This window comes from Suncus etruscus, chromosome 7 (genome assembly GCF_024139225.1).
Source record: "Suncus etruscus isolate mSunEtr1 chromosome 7, mSunEtr1.pri.cur, whole genome shotgun sequence".
Taxonomy (NCBI): Eukaryota; Metazoa; Chordata; class Mammalia; order Eulipotyphla; family Soricidae; genus Suncus; species Suncus etruscus.
Window position 1 is genome coordinate 91,490,574 of NC_064854.1, and position 9,373 is coordinate 91,499,946.

Consider the following 9,373-nt stretch of genomic DNA (forward strand, 5'->3'; position numbering starts at 1 on the left):
TATAACATTAATCTGAGAATTAGTTTTTATTCCAGGACCATGCATTTTTTATAACTATTGTTTTGTAGTATAATTCAATGTTGGTGAAAGTGATGCTTCACATTTTTTTCCCTAAGGGTTACATTAGCTTTTTGTAGGTTTTTATTGTTCTCATAGAATTTCATGTGTGTTTGAACCACTTCTTTGAAGAATCTCATGGGTATTCTTAGAGGTATTGTATTTTGTAGTTTTATTTGTATAGTCCTTCATCTGTTTAATTAAGTTGACTCCAAGTATTTGAGTTTCTGTTTTACTATTTTGAATAAAATTTTGTAATGTCTATTTCCTATCTATAACTATATTTGGAGTGTTTCTAATTCTTTAATTTCCTGGAAGAGTTTAAAAAGGATTGGCAGGTCCTCTTAAAAGATTTGAAATAATTTGTTAGTTAATTCTTCTGGGTCTGGGATTTTTTATCTCTTTATTTAAACACCATAATTACATACATGATTGTAGTTGGGTTTTAGTCATAAAAAGTACACTCTCCTTTACCAGTACCACCACCAATGCCCCCCATATTTCTCCTTCCCCACCCATTCCCTGCCTGTATTTGAGACAGACATTCTCTTTCTCTAGGATTCTGAGGTACATCTCTGACTCATTAACATTGTCATGATAGTGAGTCATCTCTCTAACTAAACTCAGTACTCTGTGGTGAGCTTCACAACGAGACAGTTCTTCCAGCTGGGCATTATTAAAATGTTGTCTTTTGTTTCTCTTAAAATCCATAGATGAGCTTTTCTTGATCTGGAGGCTAGCTCTAGCCGGCATGGGGCCTGGGGAGACCCCAGTTTGAAGGCCTTGTCCCTAGCTTGGGGATGCTGAGAGCCTTGATAGGCCCCAGCCATCCCCTCTCTTGCCCCCCGGCCTCCAGGCCTTCCCTGGGACCCAGCCCAGATGGCCAGAAAAGGTGGGTGTCAGGTGGTCACTCCTGGAGGGGATCCTAAGCTTTCCCCACCCTTCCTCCCGTGAAGAGGGGGGAGGGCACAGGGAGAAGGGCAGGTAGATCCTGGCTTCCAGTTCTTTACTGAATCTTTTCTTGATCTGGAGGCTAGCTCTAGCCGGCATGGGGTCTGGGGAGACACCAGTTCGAAGGCCTTGTCCCTAACTTGGAGGTGCTGAGAGCCTTTGTAGGCCCCTAGCCGTATCCTCTCCTGCCACCTGACCTCCAGGCCTTTCCTGGGATCCTGCCCAGGCGGCCAGAAAAGGTGGGTCCAAATTGTGGGGTGCTGAGAGCTACTAATTTTTATTAAGGCAGTCTGGCAATTTCTTACCAGTCTTCATGTGCAAAACCGCGTGGGGCGATAGCAAATATTAATAGTATATCCTATCCTTTCTTGTGTGTTGTGTATGTAGAATGTCCATCTTTTATTCTGCTCTTTCACACACCCCTGTAAAGCTCATTTTCACTCCTTAAATCTATCACCCCCAAGCATCAATACCCTCCATTTACCCTTTTTAACTTCAGTACTTCACAGTCCCAATCACAGCTTGTGAGGTGCTGGAAGGCTTGGCAGACCTCCAGCCATTCGCCTATATCCCCCTGGATTCTAGGCCCAGCCTGAGTGCCACCTCTGTGGCCTGCTGTGGGTTCCAGGTGGACTCTATTAGGGGTTTCCAGGCTTCCCCCGCCCTCCCTACTCATGGTCCTCAGGCTTTCCCATTTCACTCCCGACACTAAGTAGGGGACACATGGGGTGGATGGCAGGCCGATGCAGCACTGGTGTATGTCGGGAAATTATGTCGTGATATTCACTGGTATTTTTTTTTCTCATTGGTCTCCATTTCAAAAACCACATATATTTAAAATAAAATGGGAGGATGGACTTTTAGTTTGGGAAGAGACAATTTTGGGTGGGGGTACCATATATTTTCAAAATAAAAATGAGAGGATGGACTCTCAGGCTGAGAAGAGGCCAGTACTCTTTACCTACTTGTTTACTCTCAATGGCCTCTTGGTCTCTTCCTTCTTTAATTGTGTAACTGTGGTTGCTACCATACCAGGTTTCTGATTATTTCCTATAAACGGTGACAATTGAGTCCACTGTCTTAAGCTAGATTGTTTATTTTCCCCACTCTTTATCTTTTCTCCTCTTTGTGAACTGTTCAATAAAGTGTTTTGATGAAAGAGTCTCTCTCCATCATGTTTTTGGCTTTTATCTCATTTATTTCTGCTGTTTCTTATCATTTCTTTTTCTGCTTTTATTTGGGTTTCTTTGTTGATGATAGTTCTTTTCTTCTGCTTTTATTTGGGTTTCTTAGTTGTTGATTAACCAGATATTCAACATACACTGTAGGATGTTGATTTTATTTTCTTTATTTTCTTTTCTTCACTGTGCTTTCCCCCCAATTATTGCTTTTTCTTGTCCCATATATTTTGGTAATTTATCTCTTTATTATCATTATTCTCAGGAATATTTTTATTTTGTCTTTGATTTTCTCTTGAATTTCGCTATTTTTTTTTTTTTTTTTTTGGTTTTTGGTTTTTGGGCCACACCCGGCGGTGCTCAGGGGTTACTCCTGGCTGTCTGCTCAGAAATAGCTCCTGGCAGGCACGGGGGACCATATGGGACACCGGGATTCGAACCAACCACCTTTGGTCCTGGATTGGCTGCTTGCAAGGCAAACGCTGCTGTGCTATCTCTCCGGGCCCGAATTCTGCTATTATTTTTAAGCATGTTGTTTAGTATCCAGGTGTTCAAGTTTTCCCAAGTGTTTATATAGCTCAATCTCAATATCTGTGGCATTGTGATCTGATAACATGTTTAATATAATAAATACATTCGTAATTTTTTAAAATCTTTTATTTATTGCCAGATTTTGGATTTGTATGAGATGTTTCATGTAGAATAGAGATGCACATGTATTCATATTTTTGAGGTTGAATGACCCTGTGTGAATCCATTAGCCCTAGCTTATTTTAAATAAATATAAGCAATTTATGTTCTTATTAATATTCTGCATTATGAATCTATCCAGTGATATGATTGGCAGGTTGATATAATTCCACTACTATTACATTTCTATCTATTTATCTATCTGATTCTCAACGTTTATGAGCAAAAGCCTCACAAACTTTGCTAATCCAATATTTGATTACCGTATTTTCCAGCGTAAAAGATGACTTTTGAAACAAAAAACGTCAACCGAAAAATTGGGGGTTGTCTTATAAGCTGAGTATATCCCGAAAAATATTTCAATATGCTGCTAAACAAAAATTGTCTGAACATTGCCACAAAACGAATTTTCCAACTCGATCCTGCAACAATCACTGCCAGGCTGCTCAGACTGCTTCTCTAACTCAGCCAATCCAAACAGGCATTTTATGCATGCAAATTATACAGTGTTCTGTACCCAAATCTACACTGTAAAAAGCCTGCTCAGATTGGCCAGAGTCAGAGAGGCTGTCTATTACAGTATAACCTTTGGACCTTTGCTTGTTGTGATTGGCTCACTGCGGAAGATACAGTTGCAGCACAGGAACATTCTGTCTTATACAGCAAGTATAGGCCTAAACCTATGTTTTACCTGTAAAATTAGAGGGTCATCTTATACGCCCAGTCATCTTATACACTGGTAAATACGGTAATATAACATTGAGTAGAATTAGAAATTCTTGGTCTACTCATTTCTGAACAATACATTGTGTTCATTTTATTGCTAATTACATTCTTGAGGTTGAATGCAATTTTATTTGATATAAATATGAGTTTCCCAGCTGTTATTTTTTTGTGTTTGTATAATATGCTTGTATAATTATTTCCCATATTTTACTACTCTGAGTTTATTCTATTGATTTTCCAGGAAACTATTGACAGAATGAGTTATTGTGCCAATATATTGTGTAGGGTAGTTGCAACTACACTTGGTTATTTGGTTTATATATGTGGCCTTGCATAGTTTATTTAGAGTCAATTTGATTATAGAAAATGTTGCCAGTTCATTTTTGTCTAAAATATTTTTATCCCTTAATTAGAGATTTGCTCGGTTAAAAAGTTTTATTCAATAACTTGAAGAACATTCTACTCTTTTCTTACCTGGACCATTTCATATGGGGGATCTGGGGTGATTCTTTTGTTCTTTTCTTTATATTTAAGATTTTTCTTCTCTGTTTCTGCTTTAAGATGTCCATCTCACATTTGATTTTGCCATTTTGATTCTTATGTCTTCATGTTGTTCTGTTTGAGTCTATTTTGTTTGGTACTCTTTTGGAATCTGAAATTGTGCAGTTACCCATTTCCAGGGAGTGGAAAAGTTCTAAGTTATAATCTCTCCTAATACTTGTTCTTGCCTCTTTCCCTACCTCATGGAATTCATATAATTTGGAGAGTATTTCTTTGTCTTCATTCATTAAGAATCTTATATTTTTTTCCAGCCTTTTTTATCTTTTATTTTTTGACTTTATCAATGCTGGCTCGTATTTTATTTTCAAGTAAGTCTCTGGTTATCTCCCTGATAGTCTCCTGCTATGGCTTGCTAACATGTTCTTTTTCACTTTCAATTTTATTTTTCTGGATCTCTTGTCTTTTGAAATAGTCCTCTTTTAGTTGGTTGAAATTTTCTTCTATTGACTGCTTATTTTCACTAGCTACTGTTTCTTTGTTTTCCATTTCTAATAATTAAAAATTTGATGTTTGGCCCTTTTCTACCATGCTCTGGCATTTCGTGATGCGCCTGGGTTTATCTCACTACCTGCAAATATAGTTGACCTCTAGTTTTCCAATTGTTGTTTGCATTATGTGTGTTTTATTAGTGAAGTTTCAAGTTCCCTGTTACTTGAGAAAGTGATCTATTAAATTGTTTCTACAAATGATGGTTAATAATAAATCTGCATTCCAGATTATTTTCTTAACCATGTAGGGTTATTTTAGTATGCTAAGAAAACTGTTGACTAGTTACTCTGTTGGGTACAGTGAGTTTTTGAGTCTGTATACTGTCTGAGAAAAAGAAGTGGTATGGATCACCTGCCTAGAAATAGAAAATATATATTAGAATGTCTTTATGTAGACTTGCTAGGGTCTATATGCTTTTGGGATCAGATATCAGACACATGTCAGAACAGTTGACTTTTAGGCCCAGAGGCTTAGGAAGAGGGGATTGACATGGGTAAAGTGTCCTAGGTTCCATTTTTGTCGTGGAACTCTCTTTATATTTCTTCTGACATGTGTATTTTATATATATATATATATATATATATATATATATTGATACTTAGCATATATACACTCATATGTATGATCATAAGCTTACAAAGTGCATATATTTATGCCCTTGATCATCTGTATATAGACAGACATAACATTAATATTAATCATCATCTTAATAATCACAAGTTAATTCAACACAACAGTATAACATAGCATTTTAATTTCCAGTTGCTTCATTTTTTGATGCACTTTGAAATAGAACTCAACTTTATCACCATATACACATACAGATTACAAAACACAATGAAAGAAAACAGTGAATTCCTAGTTTTTCTAGAGTAGCAGGTTGCATACGAACTTTTTAATTCTTCCTTACCATGTATATTATATCCATAAATTATATCATCATCAACCTCCCAACACACACTTTTTTATTTTTCAAATAACTCAAGGTATGTTTTATACTATTTATCCTGAAAATTCAGAACAGAATGTTCAGCATCTTGCTAACTAATTTTGTATTATGATGATGAATATTAACCCTCCTCTGAAAAAGTTATTTTCAACTTTCTATCATTTTTGTGTTTAATGTGCAGAAAACTTGCAATTATCAGGATATTATTCATAAGCAGTAAATTGTAAACAGTTTATTACACAAGTAGATATTTGTGTCACTGGCTTTTGTTGCGTTTCCATTTGGGAGAAAAAACAAAATGTGTTTATTGGTCCCTATCAGGAAAAGGATAAAGAATTTAATACCAGTAAAATTGTCTGTCATTGAAAAGCAGATAATCAAATCCAGAAATCACTGGAATGTGGCTGGTGAGAAGGATTTTTTTTTATTAATAGCATTTTAATTCCATAATTGTTTCACAAGTCACCCATATCACAGTTTGAAATTCTGCATGAATGAAATAAAAGTAGAATGTGTTTTGATTCAAAACTTTGTATATTTTACACTGGTTCCCTGATACACCAAACCGGTGCTCTGGAAAGAAGAGCTTACAATGTTAACATAATATCTATATATATACAGCTTAATAATGGGTAATCTATCTACACGTTAATGCTCATGATTTCAAAATCATAGAACTCATAATACATTCTAATAAACGTATTTCCAATCTTAAATTCAATCATAATGAGCTACTCTTTTTACTGTTTTGGGGAGTTGCACACTGGTCAGTGCTCAGAGATTACTTCCGGTTTTGTGCTCAAGGATTACTCAAAAGGAGTGCCAGTTTCATTATTACTCCAGATCCCACCGTCAGCCTAGCACAGCCTCCTCGATGTTTCCCCAGTCCTGTGCCCCGCTCAGAAAGCTGACATGTGAAATCAAGACCCTGAGCTCATGCACCCAAATGCCATATGCATACGGTTGTGCAGACTCACACATCAGTTAACTTTGCTTTCTGTCTCTCCAAAATCAAGGGCCCCAGTCTCAGTTCTGGCTTACCAGGACCCATAATGGAGCGCCTTTGGTGAGTGCCATCTTCCCCCACAAGAAAAGGGCCCCTACCAAGTGGCCCAATCCACTTCCCACCAGCGCTGGGCCCAGGTAGCACCAGTTGGAAATCAGAGTGATGCCCCCACTGCTTGCCTTACTCGATGGAGAAGGTTCTGGCAGCAGAAGCTTCTGGCAGGAGAAGGTTCTGGTTTGAGGTGCAGGGTTTGAGGGAGGAAGCGAGGAGTGGAGATGCACCCAATCCTGGAGCCACAAGGACCCCAGACACCCTGTATCTTATAGAGCTGTCAGATAAGATGTTTCCATCAGAGTCCTCAGCCTCTGAGGCTATGTGTCAGCTAGTGGAACCACAAGGAAAGCAGGGGAATTTCGATTCCTGTACTGCATGATGATCCTGTAGCATGTCTCCATCTGCACGTCCAGGTGCCAGTCATGTCACTCTTGGTCTTGGCCAGTTCCAGCTCAATCTGATCAGTGATTTCCTGATGATCCTTCTCCAAGTACCTGAACAGTGTCCTTGATCACCCGCTCCAGGCTATCCTGCTGCTCACCTTGAGGCTCAGCAGCCACCAGCGCATAGTCAGAACAATCCTTCCAAAGAATCAGCTTTACATTAGTCTCCTCCCATGTCAGGCTATCATAGTCATCCTCAAAATCATACTCCTGCAGCTGGTTTAGCATGAGCTGCACCTCCTCGTTGATTCTCAAAAATGCACTCTCTTCCTCCCCCCACTCATAGGGCCTGGTCTTGGCACACTTTGGCTTGGCCTGAAGGAGTTCTCTTCCACTGCTGTCTTGCGCTCCAGTTTCCACATGGACAGGACCTGGAACATCTTGATCATGTCCTCACATGTCCGCTTGTGGTCAATTGGAGAATCTCCCATGAACATTGTAGAAAAATGTGAATTTAGGGGGACCGGATTGGTAGTGTAAGCAGTAGGGCATTTGCCCTGCACATACTAAACTAGGGCAGATCACAGTCCGATCCCTGGCATACTGTATAGCCCCCCCCCCATATTGAAGTGATTTCTGAGTGCATAGCCAGGAGTACCAGGAGTAATCCCTGAGCATCACTGTCTATGGTCCATAAACAAACAAACAAACAAAAATGATAGGCAGATTCTTTGTCTGTGAAGTCTGGCAGGAGGGAATCTGCCTCTGCTCAGAGAGACTGTGCATACCATCTGTGCATGTTTCTCTACTGTTCTGTCTCCTGAACCTCTCCTGAGTGGGCCAAGAAGGGCCCAGCAAAATCACTCTCCTAGAGGCTCCAGAAGAGCATGGCCGCTCTCTTCATGGCCACATGCTCTTTCTAATGAATGAACCCCATCATAACATGCAGAAAAAAAGTCATACTACAAGAGTGACAATGTGGAAACCTCACAGGCAAACACCAGGCTCAGAGAATGAAGATGATAACTCTGATGACCCAAAAAATACCAACCATCTGATTAATCTCTCAGATAAGGAGTTTAGAATAGAAATATGGAGGAGCTCATGGAAATCAAAGAAAACATAAATCTAGCTGAACAGAACCCAAAGACAGAATTCAGAAAACTCCAAACTGAAATAACAGATCTGAAAAACACGTTAGCTAAAATGAAAAACTCAATGAAAAACATCAACAGCAGGGTAACAGTAGCCGAGGACAGAATCAGTGATTGAACTGGAAGATGACATGCAGAGTAACTCCATACAGCAGAAGAGACTGGAAAAGAACCTTAAGGCAAACAATCATACAATGGAAAAAGTACTCAAAGAACATAAACATATAAAAATAGAAATCTTTGTTAAACTCAACAGAAACAACATAAGAATCATTGGAGTACCAGAGGCCCAGAAAGGAGATCCCCAGGAAGAATCAACAGTTAAAGACATCATCACAAAAAAAAACTCCCAGAGCTAAAGACTGCATGCAATCAAATCCTGCATGCCATAAGAGTACCAGCTAAAAGAAACCTGAAGAAAAACATCTCAAGACACATCCTAGTCACAATGACGAATTCTTCAGATAGAGACAGAATACTAAAAGCAGAAATTCAAAAAAAAAGAAATCACATTCAAAGGAGCATCCATAAAATATACAGCAGATATGTCACAAGAAGCTCTTAAGGCCAGAAGACAGTGGTGGGATATTGTGACAAGACTGAATGAAATGGAGGCTTCACCTAGATTATTCCACCTAGCCCGTTTCACGTTCAGGTTTGAAGGAAGGATACATAACTTCACAGATAAGCAACAGCCTAAAAACTTTGCAGATGCGAAACCACCCCAAAGGGAAAACTGACAGGTCTACTTTAAGACAAGACAGACCAACAGACACACCAAACTTATACACAAAGAAGACATTAAATCCCATGACAATCATCTTCCTCAATGTCAATGGACTAAATGCACCAGTTAAGAGACACAGAGTGGCTAAATAGATCAAAAAGATAAATCCTACCTTCTGCTGCCTACAGAAAACACACCTGAATAGACAGAAAAAACATAGACTCAAAATCAAAGGCTGGAGGAAAATAATACAAGCAAACAAAATCCTTAAAAAAGCTGGGATGCAACTTAAAACAAGAAGACAGCTAACTGAATGGGAAAAAATTTTCGCACTCAACACATCAGATAAAGGGCTGATAAACAGAATATACAAAGCACTAAGAAATCTGACTCCCCAAAACCAAATAAAGCCATAGAAAAATGGGGAGAAGAAATGAATAGACACTTC

At 38.8% G+C, this 9,373-nt stretch overlaps 1 pseudogene; it reads right to left on the bottom strand.

Annotated features, from left to right (window-relative positions):
• Window positions 1-6,787: 6,787 nt before the first annotated feature.
• Window positions 6,788-7,541, bottom strand: LOC126014359 (non-homologous end joining factor IFFO1-like; annotated as a pseudogene).
• Window positions 7,542-9,373: the final 1,832 nt, after the last annotated feature.